Source organism: Diceros bicornis, chromosome X (assembly GCF_020826845.1).
Source record: "Diceros bicornis minor isolate mBicDic1 chromosome X, mDicBic1.mat.cur, whole genome shotgun sequence".
In the NCBI taxonomy this organism is placed as follows: Eukaryota; Metazoa; Chordata; class Mammalia; order Perissodactyla; family Rhinocerotidae; genus Diceros; species Diceros bicornis.
The window spans coordinates 39,503,600-39,515,335 of NC_080781.1; the positions used below are offsets into that span (position 1 = coordinate 39,503,600).

General features: G+C 39.3%; 1 pseudogene; it reads left to right on the top strand.

The window, feature by feature from the left end:
• The first annotated feature begins 10,076 nt into the window (after window positions 1–10,076).
• Window positions 10,077–10,891, top strand: LOC131400262 (glutathione S-transferase Mu 4-like; annotated as a pseudogene).
• The last annotated feature ends 845 nt before the right edge of the window (window positions 10,892–11,736 follow it).

Here is an 11,736-nt window from a genome sequence, read left to right on the forward strand (position 1 = left end):
AATTCTCTGGTACATTATTACTTGTAAGCAAAAACGATTTTTTGTATTGTGTGTATGTCTTGTATGTGTTATTAAGAAATGAGAAAGCTGAAAGTGGCCATAATGAAAGGGGGAAGGATCTTGTGTCTCAGTGTGGTAGGTAGTTGCTAAGATAGTCCCCAAATATTCCCATCCCTTTGTATTCATGACCTTGTGTAATCCCTTCCCTTGAGTAACTTGCTTCAATGGACTATCTCAACCATGAGGCAATGGCACTTTTGTGATTAGATTATGTGGGAGATCAAGATTTGGCCATCCTAAAATATATCTCTTTACCTTGATTGTTTTCTCTGAGGACACTTGACCTCCCCCACTAACTGCCTAAAGAATTTGACATGGTGGCTCCTTCCTGGAACAGATCTATCATGATGGCTGTAAAGATAATGTAGGATAAATGCTACAATAGGAAAGGCACCAACAAGCCCATCTTATCAGAAGTTCTGTCTCTCTGGCCACATTCTCTGGATGGCCCTGCAAGGAGTTGCCAGACAATCATTTATATTTATAAGGGAAATCTCCATTTGTAAAGGTATCTCCCTCTCTGTTTTGGGAAGAGGGGGGATGGCCTCATTTCTAGAGGCCATCAATGTGGAAGGTGAAGCCTTAAATCTGCATAATAACCTTACTCTTGTTTACTGTGCTTTAGTGGTAATCTCCTGTAACTGACTCCCCCCACCCCCAAAATCCTCCTTTGTCCTTGGCTGAACATGGTATTTAAGATGAGAATTTCTGCTATTGTGTTGAGAAACGCAGTGTCCCTGCTTTCTCCCATGTATACATGTTATTAAACTTGGTATTATTTTCTCCTGCTAACCTGTCTTGTTAATTATTTGGTCAGCCATAAGAACCTTAAGGGAAAGGGCAGAGGGAGATTCTCCCTCTTCCCCCAACAATTATAAGAGATCGTAAGCTCCATCTAGCTATCCAGACTCTTTCCTTTGCTTGCTTTGATGAAGCAAGCTGCCTTGTTTAGGAGGCCCATGTGGCAAGGATCTGAGGGTGAACTCTGGCTAATAGCCAACAAGGAACTGGGATCCTCAGTCCAACAATCCAAAAGGAGCTGAATCCTGTCCACAATCATGTAGTGAGCTTGGAAGTGGATCCCTAGTTGAGCTTTCAGATGACACTCCAGCCCTGGTTGACACTTTGATTGCAGCCTCATAGGACACCCTGAGGCAGGGGACCCAGCTAAGCTGCACTCAGATTCCTAATTCACAGAAACTATGAGATAATAAACATGTGTTGTTTTAAGCTACAAATTTATGTGGTAATTTATTATGCAGCAATAGATAACTAATATACTCAGCATGTTTGTGTGTGTGTAATAGTTAAGTATTTGCACTTATTCCTTATGTATTAGGGCAAATATTTGGGATTTATGATGAAAATTCAGGGTCTAATAGGGTCAGTGTCATCCTGAAGACTGTATCAAATTGACCGTGGTAGTGATGGATTATGCTTAAATTCCAGGTTTGAGCTCCCACTGTTGTCAAAAGAAAAGGAAGATACCTTCTCTTTGAAAGTCTACCTGACCAAGATTCTTCGTATAAAAGTGGCCACTCATAGATTACTTTCTGAGTATATTTTCCACCAATGATCTTAAGTCATCCTTAAGCATATGCAAGTCTCTTAGCAACAGAAGATGATCCCGAATGAGAAAGCATCATGAGCCAACTCCCCTGCAAGCATCTGAGCCAACAAAGATGGGATTTTAAACTTTATTTTTTAAAAATATTTAAAATGACTTTATCTTGAGAGAATGGAGCAGCATGTATAAATCTATTAACTGTTCGAATAAGTTCAGTTGTTTCAAGGTACATCTTCTGTGTCTAGGATAAATAAATTTTGAAAATCTACATAGCAAAATGTGAAAAAGAGTTTCCTTGGGATCAACATGTCTGGTGCCAGAAAAGTCACATTTCTTGTAAAACAATGCAACATAATGGATGGTGGTGGAGTGAGGCCAGCTGGTTTTAAATATCAAGCTGACAGTGGAATGTGGAATTTAGAAGATAGTCACAGCACAACATACAAGGAGACATAGAGATCCACTGGTTGACAACTTAACAAAATGCAATATGTTCTGCAAAGGATTATTTCAGCCTCAGAAGTAGCTACTTTTTACATAGCTTCATTTTAGGCTCAGTATAGTCTGTTTGTTGTGGGTGAATTCCATGGGATCATCTCAGAGATGAAATTGCTTCATAATTAGGTCCTTTTGTCCCTTTATAGCTTAGAAGTTTCTGAGTTGGGGTACATGACATAATCCACTGTGGTATCAAAAGAAAGTATTAGGATTTCTCCTTTTTAAAAAAAGAGAAAGAAATTAAGCTTTATGAGCAGTTAATATTTGGACTGACACTGATGGCCTCACTCAGTCCATCTGCGTAGAAGGCTGTTGTGTGTCATGCCCAGTGTCCATCGTTTCCTGAGAGAAAAGTGGGATCATGTAATGCAGACAGGTTGACAGAGGTCTCTTCACCATATGTTGGTTCTATTCCAGGGTATTAGAGTTTACGTGAGACTGGTTAAGTGGATTTGACTGGTAGGTCATATTTTCTTGCAAAGTAGAAACTATGTATTGAAATGAAATAAGTGACCTTGAAAATCTTTTCTACCACACACTGGTTCACGGGCCATCCCAAGGCAAAATGTGAAAAAGAGCTGTTGAACTTGTTTTTGCTCTTCTTTTTCCAGTTTCTTAATGTTGAAGCTTAGATTATTGACTTGAGACCCCTCTTCTTTACTAATACAAGCGTTTAATGCTATACATTTCTCCCTTACTATAGATAATTGTGGACAGCATATCGGTGGGTCTTGTTTTTTTAATCCAATCTGGCAATTATTGTCTTTCAATTGGTGTATTGACTGTTTTACCTGCATCTCACAAATTTTGTTATGTTGTATATTAATGTTTTGTTCAGTTCAAAATATTTTCTTATCTCCCTTGGGACTGCCTTTTTGACCCATGGATTATTTAGAAGTGTGTTGTTTAATTTCTAGGAGTTTGGGGATTTTCAAAATGTCTTTCAGTAATTAATTTCTAGTTTACTTTCATTAGTGTCAGAGAACATACTTTATATCATTTTAATTCTTTTAAATTTGTTAAGGTATGTTTTATTACCCAGGATGTAGTCTATATTAGTGAACATTCTATATGCACTTGAAAAAAATGAGAAGTTTGCTGTTGTTAAATGAAATTTTCTATAAATAAATGTCACTTAGGTCCAGGTGATGGATAATTTTGTTCAGTTCTTTTATATCCTTGCTGAATTTCTGTGTACTTGTTCTATCAAGTACTAAGAGAGGAATCTCAAACAATTTCCATCTGTAATTGTGAATTTATCCATTTCTCCTCTCAGTTCTATCAGATTCTGCGTCATGTATTTTGAAGTTCTATTGTTTGGTGCTACACATTTAGAATTCTTATGTCTTCTTAGCGAATTGACACTTTTACATTATGTAATGTCACATTTTATCCCTGGTAATTTTCCTTGCTTTTAAATCTACTTTGTCTGATATTAATATATAACTTTTATACCATGAATAAATAAAAATAAATTTTAAAAATATTATTTTATATTCCATTATCTTTAATTTCTGTTTCATATATGTTATACAATGTATGTAATACTTAAGTACAATAGTGGTTGTATAATGCACATAAAATATAAGTAATACATAAGTACCATAGTGCTTGCAGGTAGGTGTATTATTTAAAGGTTTGGAGAGCATTTTTCCTAAGTTATGTAACCCAAAGTGTACTGTAACTTGCACTATTTCACAGAATGCAAATAGGTATTATGAATAAATAAAAATAATAATGAAAATTCTCATAGTCTTATAAGGATAGGAAATGCTGCATTAAGCAGGAATGAACATGTTTCTTTGCTGCACAACTTCTTGGACCCTTTAACATGCTAATATGTATGTATGATGACTCTCCAAGAGGGGCACAGTATGCAGTATTCCCCAAGCTCTGGTACTTGGAAGAGGTTTGTTAGCCTTATTTTGTGCTCAGTCTTTGTGCCTCACGGTACTCAAACTAGTGGCACATTTGGCTCCTTTTGTGTCTGTAATGTCTTGCTATCATCAAGTTACCAGTATGTCTTTCTTCATCATAAAGAGCTGCAACACATTATTTTTGTGAAATTGTATTGGGCAATTAATCAAATTCTTCCCAGATTGGAAGTATGAATTAATTTCCTTAAATTAATCTATAATAAATCTAAAATAAAACCAAAATATTTAGCACTTTATTTGAATGTCTAACCAAATAATGATATAACTATGTATATCTAGCTCATGGATGACATTTCATTTAACAAGTCTGAATATGTTGGTATCACATCTGAACATAACCCAGGTGAATATTCTTCTCTATTAATTGCTTTATCTAAGTCCTGTTTATTCTGCCCAAGAGATGTCCTAAAGTAGCATCCCCTTCTCTGTCCCCTTTTCCGCTGCCACAGTTCAGACCCTCATCCTCTCTCACCTGCTCCTGTGCGACAGCCTCATATCTGCTTTCTGGTCTTCCTTTCTGTTTTGCATTAGAGAAACTCGGTCACTAGAGTTATTGTTTGAAAAATAGCACAAATAATTCATATCAATTCCTTGTTTAAAAATTTCCACTGCACAGCACACTGTCCAAACTCCAGGATAATGTTCAAACACGTAAGACCCTTGAGTACCTAACCTCAATCAAAATATCTTCCTTCATCTCTTGACCTCCACACTCTGTGTGCACCCTGGGCTTTATGCATACCAGCTTCATCATTTATAAAGTTATTGTTTGCTTATATTATACCATCATGTCCATCCTGTGAGGTAGACAAAGCTTTTGCTATCTTCCACATTATGTAGGTGAGGAAACGGAACCTCATGACCTTGCCCAAGTTCACATAGCTGATAAGAAAGAGAGTTAGTACTCAAAGCCTAGTTTTCTGACTTCAAATCGCACATTCGCTCCAGTGTATGCGTTTGTCAGTGAAAGGAGCATGATCTAGAGATCAAGAGGTTCTAAAGCAGCTTCTGAAGATGACAACTTAAAGAATGATTGATTTAGCCAAGTATGGTAAAAAATCATAGACAGATGCTCAACATCTATTCCACCATCCTTCTGGAGCAGTGATACTCATTCTTGGCTTCACATTGGAATCATGTGGGAGCTTTAAAAAACTTATGGTCCAGTCTCACTCCAGAGAGTCTCATGTAATTGATCTGGAGTGCAGCCTGGGCATCAGAAGTTTTAAAAGCTCCACAAGTGATTCTAACGTGCAACCAACTTTAAGAACCACTGTTCTAGAGCAATTGTTCTCAGAGTATGTTTCTTGGACCAACAGCATCAAAATCACCTGGGAACTTGTTAGAAATGTAAATTCTCAGGCCTCACACCAGATCTAAATCAGAAACTCAGGGTGGGGCCCAGCAATCTGTGCTTTAATAAGCTCTCCAGGGGTTCTGATGCAGGCTAAAGTTTGAGAACAATTGTGCTAGCATAATGCATTGAAAACTCTTTGGATTGGAACCTATAGTATAAATGTATTTTATATAGTATCGTAGTATACATCCCTATTATATTCTCTCTACTTATATAACTGAGACAAAATTTTCGTGAAACAATAGTAACCCAGAATGCACACTGTGATATTTTCTAGTCTATTCCACCATGTTCTAGTTCATTAAAATATATGAGCTATGACCCCCAAATTAATTTTACAATCTACTAATGAATTATGACCTACAGTATGAAAAACACTGATCTAGTGTCCTGTCCTGTGCTGCAGAGGCTGGAAAATTAAAATCTACGTTCCATTGAGTCTCTTGCAACTGGGTTCTGAATGTATATAAGGTTAAGCCAATCAGGTGTACTTGTGTAAGGTATGGAAGGCAGAGTTCTTCTTGGGCAGTGTTAACAGAGGTGCTAATGTCAAGTAACTAGCTCCCTGGGTGTTGAGAGGCACGGTGCAGGGTGTCAATTTCCCTGGTGTAGATCATAGCAGGTATGGTGTGGTTCTGCAGTCGTACTGGTAATGATGGCATCTTGATTGCAGCAGTTTTTTGATTACGGCAGTGGCTATATGGTTCTGGAGCTAGAAGCTTCCTGATGTAGAGAAAATAGCAGCTTCCTTGGTGGCCCAGTTTTGCAGTCTGGCTTTGGGATTTGCTCAGGAACTTCAGCTTAGATTTTGTTTCCTCACCTCTTCCAATGAGTCTTAGTGATTAAGAAACCGCAAGCACTTAATTTTTTCTGGGTATAAGTTTGAGGCAGACAAAGGTAGGAGATGAAACTGGAGAGACAGATCACAAAGGACCTTGTATGCCATGTTATCTGTGGTTTGGAATTTTTCTTGTAGATAGTGAAGATCTATTAGATCATTTTTTTTTTTTTGGTGAGGAAGATTAGCCCTGGACTAACATGCCTGCCCATCTTTCTCTACTTTATATGCAGGACGCCTGCCACAGTATGGCTTGATAAGCGGTGCATAGGTCCACACCCGGGATCCCAACCTGTGAACCCCAGGCTGCTGAAGTGGAGCATATGAACTTAACCACTACGCCACTGGGCTGGCCCCTCTACTAGATAATTATAAGTGGAATTTTCAGATTTGAATTTTAGCTAGATCAGTACTACTTAAAGTGTGGTCCACGTATCAGTGCTGGTCCAAGAACTATTTGTTATCTGTCTGCAGTGTAGAAATTTAAATTATTTAAAAACTTTTATAGCGATTTGACATTGCTGCCACAACCAAATGCGTGATCAATTGACTCTGACAAAGTATTGTTCTGTCATCTATTGGAAAAAAAAATCACACTGATGCTTCACCATAGGTAGTTTGAGAAGCACTGAGCTAGATTATTCTGGAGGTTATACAGAAATTGAAATGAAGGTACAAAGAAACAGAGAGATTTTTGGTCAGGATGACATAGAGATTTCATCTTCGATATCCTCCTTTGGTCAAAACACACAGCAGAGAGACAAAAAACATAAAAATAGAAAACCAAAATCGATACAGCCGGCTCTGAGAACAAGAAAATGGAACAGAAATGTAAAGCAGTAGTACTGGACTTGCTGAGCTCCAGGTTGAGAAGCAGAAAAGGCATCCAGGATTTCAGTGTTTGTGAGGCATAAATTTCCTCATTGATGGTATGTTGGTAGTAAGTTGTGTTGTCCACAAATCTCTTTCTTTTGACTATGATCTTGAAAGATAGTTTAGCTAGATACAGCTATTTTTCTCTTAGCTTCCCATCGTCTTCCTTATCTTTTGGATAAGGAGTGTGATGTCAGTCTGTCTTTAATCTGCCAGTTTTTTCCCCGATAGTTTTAAGACATTCTCTTGGTCTTTGGTATACAGCAGCTTCAGTATGATATGTCTGGATATGTTTTTTGGATCTCTTTTTATTTATTCAGCTTGAGATTTAGTATGATTCTCAATGTTATTATCTTTTCAAATATTATCTCTCTTCCAAGCTCTGTGTTCTCTTCTTTTGGAATTTCTGTTAGAGATATGGTGAACATTCTTATTCTATTCTTGTGGTCTCTTAACTGTGCTTTTACATATTTCATTTTCTTTTCATTTGTACTCCATTTTAGGTAATTTTTTCATATCACTATTCTAGTTCAGCACTACTCTCTTCAGATATGTATAGTATGTAGTTTAACATATCCATTGAGTTGGTAATTTCAAAAGCTATATTTTTTTATTTCTGAAAATTTTCTTTCACTGGTTTTCAAATCTTTTTGTTTGTTTTGTTGATAATAGTATTTCCCTCCTTATGTTTTTAATTTCTTATTTTATTTCTTTAACCAATTTAATATTCTTAGATAATGTATATATAATTCCATTATATGAAGTTAAAAAGAATGCTATTCTTCATGTTTTTTATGCTGATTCTCATTCATGGTGGCCTGTTTTCTTGTATTGATTGTAACTTTTTCATTGTGAGCTCATGCTTGGTGGAAAGGGAGGGAATATTTGTGTGTAGAATTACTATGTGGCCCATTTTGAGGATGGATCCCTTCAGAGAGATCTTGCATTTTCTCTTCTAGATCTCTTGAAGTGTAATCAACCTGAGACCACTTTTCCACTTTTATACTGATTTCTCAGGAGTTTCTTGGATCACTCAGTGTATTAGTCAGGATAAGATAGAATATCTTACTTATTAGTGTGATATATCACTAAATGGGATCTGATCACCAGATTTGCAATGTGTGTGAGTATGGGGGGGGGTTCCCTAAAGCACCAAGCAATTCTCCAGACACCAGCTGAGTGTCTTACAATTCAACTCAATTCTGACACTACTTTCTGGGAGATAGCATCAGATTCCATAGGTTAAGGGTTCAGGCCCACAAGACTGCTCCCCTCAAACTCTTCAGATGCCAATCACAAGCCCAAGTTGTCATCGATTAGCTAAATCAGAGGCTCCCATGACCTCCTCCGTGGGCTTGATTAATTTGCTAGAGCGGGTCACAGAACTCAGAGAAACATTTTATTTATTAGATCACCAGTTTATTATAAAAAGATATAACTCAGGAACAGCCAGATAGAAGAGATGCACGGGGCAAGGTGTGGGGAAAGTGCGCAGAGCTTCCGTGCCCTCTCCAGGTGTGCCGCTCTCCCCAATCTCCTTGTGTTTATCAGCCGGAAAGCTCTCCAACCCTCTCCTTTTGGGTGTTTATGGAGGCTTCATTACATAGGCCTGATTGATTCAACCTTTGGCCATTGAGGATTGAACTTAATCTCCAGGCCCTCTCCCCTCCCTGGAAATCAGGGGACTGAGACCAAAAGTGCCAGCTCTCTAATCCCCTGGTTGGTTCCTCTGATGATCAGCCCCCATCCTGAGGTGCTGTCCAAAAGTCACCTCATTAACATAATAAAAGACACCTTTATTACTTTCATCACAAGAAATTGCAAGGGTTTTATGAGCTCTGTGTCAAAACCCAGGATGAAGACCAAGTATATATTTCTTATTATAAATCACAATATAACAATCACATTAATATATTTTCTGATAATGAATTATCATTGCATTTCTAGGATAAATCCTGCTGGTTGCATTTCTTGGATAAACTTTAGATGTTTTTGTTTTGTTTTGTTTTGTCTTCAATACACTGCTGGATTTTACTTCATGAAATATCTAGGATTTCTATTTCTGATATTTTCCAGCATAAATTATGTGTTTGTGTGTGTGCGGGGGTGGGGGAGAGAGAGAGAGTGAGCAAGCAAATTAATTTAATCCTGAAACCTCTGTGGTTTAAGACAACAAATGTTTGTTTCTTGCTCAAACAAAATTGGCTTCAGGCATCTCTTCAAAGCAGCTCTCCCTAAGCAGTGACTCACGGGGATCCAGGCTGTTTACATTTTATGATGTTGTCATGGCTTCTAGGTCTCTAAAGCAAGAGAAAAAAGAGCTTAAAGGTGGTGAAGGGGCTTTTGACTTCCTTAGTCCAGAAGCGACCATGGGCAAAAACTAGTCGCATGGCCCTTACCCAGCTGCAAGGGGCCTGGGAATACAGTCTTTCAGGTGCTCAGGAAGAAAAGAAGAACTGTATGTTGGAGAGCACAAGTAATGTCTGCTACTCAGGTAGTATAAATTTGAACCCTATGAGAGTAGCCTACAGTTTTAAATTCTCAAGGGAGACTTTTCTTACCCAAATCTCAGACCCAGACATTAACCTTTGCTGGAGGATTCATATTCTGTCTCTACTTCCAAAAAGAGAGTTTTGAGAGCCCAAGGTTTATTCAGGGGTCTTAATTCCATGCCTCACAGGGCCCAAGGCCTTGGTGCCTCTCCAAGTGATTATTAATATGCAAGTCTTTTATTTACTGATGTAGGTAATGCTCTTAGGGTAGCCAAAGCACTCGTGCCTGTTTATTTAGTAGGTTTCCTTTTGATTTTGACCCCTAGGGATTCCTCCCTTCCTTCCTATAATTTTTTATTCTGATATAATTTCGAACTTCAAAGAAAAATTGCAAGGATGAAGTTCCAGCCCAGCTCTGCTGAGGCCATCCCCTGAGTCCACAGAAAGCTGAACTATGGCCATAATCTTGGGTTACTGGGACATCCACGGGCTGGCTGGTATCATTCGCCTGCTGCTGCAATACACAAACTCAAACTATGAGGAAAAGAAGTACATGATGAGGGATGCTCTTGATTGTGACAGAAGCCAGAGGCTGAATGAAAAATTCAGTCTGGGCCTGGACTTTCCCAATCTTCCCTACTTAGTTCATGAAGCTCACAAGATCACCCAGGGCAATGCCATCCTTTGCTACATTGCTTGCAAGCACAACCTACAAGGGGAGACAGAAGAGGGAAAGATGTATGTGGACATTTTGGAGAACTAGGTCATGAACACCCCCAATCACTGACCAGTGTTTCCTACAGCCCTGATTTCGAGAAACTGAAGCCTGAGTACTCAGATGGGCTCCCTGAAAAGATGAAGCTCTTCTCACAGTTTCTGGGGAAAAGGCCATGGTTCGTAGGGGGCAAGATTACCTTTGTGGATTTCCTCGCTTGTGACATCCTTGACCTGCACCGTATATTTGAGCCCTAGTGCCTGAATGCGTTTCCGTTTGTGAGAGACTTCATCACCTGCTTAGAGGGCCTGAAGAAGATATCTGCCTACATTAAGTCCAGCCGCCTCCTCCAATGCTTTGTGTACATAATGATTGCCATGTGGGGCAGCAAGCAGGGCCCTGTAAGGCCAGGAGAGAAGAGCGAGGAGCCAGTGCTGCACCTGCTCTGCTGGGGCCCTGGAAAAAAGCTGGACCTCCTTGCACCCCCAGAATCACCCCTCTTGTTCCTTTCTCCTTCTTTTCTTCCCTTTCTTCCCCCTCTCAAACCTTATTAGGCCCCTTATCTCCCCCAATCCTTGTTCATCTAGGCATTTTAAAACTCTATAGCACCCCACCTTTCTTCAGCAAAGTCCTCCCTGTTGTTATCCTCTCTGCGATAAAGCCAACCTCCCCTGAAAGATCATCCTTCCCTTCAGTGGTTGCCTCTGTTTTGAGGTACTCAGCTGGACCCCTCGCCTGTAGAGCTCAGCCCTGAGCTCCCCAGCATTGCCCTGAAGACCAGTATTGGCCTGGCGTGCAGGCCCTGCTCCCCCAGCATGGTCCCTGCCCCAGCCCTGCCTGATCCCCAATAGAGCCTGAATCATACACACAGGCACACACACAATTTATGAAGGAAAATGTAAGAGAAGAATATCCTAGACCTATCGCATGAAGCAAATCTTATCATATAAAATCCAACAGTACTAAAAACAAAACAAAACAAAAATAAAAACATCTCAACTGTATTAATCATGTTTTTTTTAATTTTCTGTATTTTATATGATGCTTTGACATCTTTGGGCCTTGCTAATCCTCGAGACTGCCCCTCCCAGGGCTAGCTAATTCCTAGAGATAGTAAACAGTTTGCCTGCCAGCATGTCTTTCATATGCAAACCAACCAATCCCTAGCCTATATCCCCAACGACCTCCTTTATCAAACTCTCACACAGGAAGCCAATACTCGCCCTGCTGCAAATCACCCCAGGGCCAGGTACAGGACAACTGGGGACCACCTCTACAGCCCAGAGCCGGCTAAAATTATTCAAATTAGCCAATCCCAAAATGCTTGCATTGCCTTACTAATTTCTTCCCACAAAAAACACAATAAAGGCTAGTGTCCATATTTTCCCCTCACTCCTTC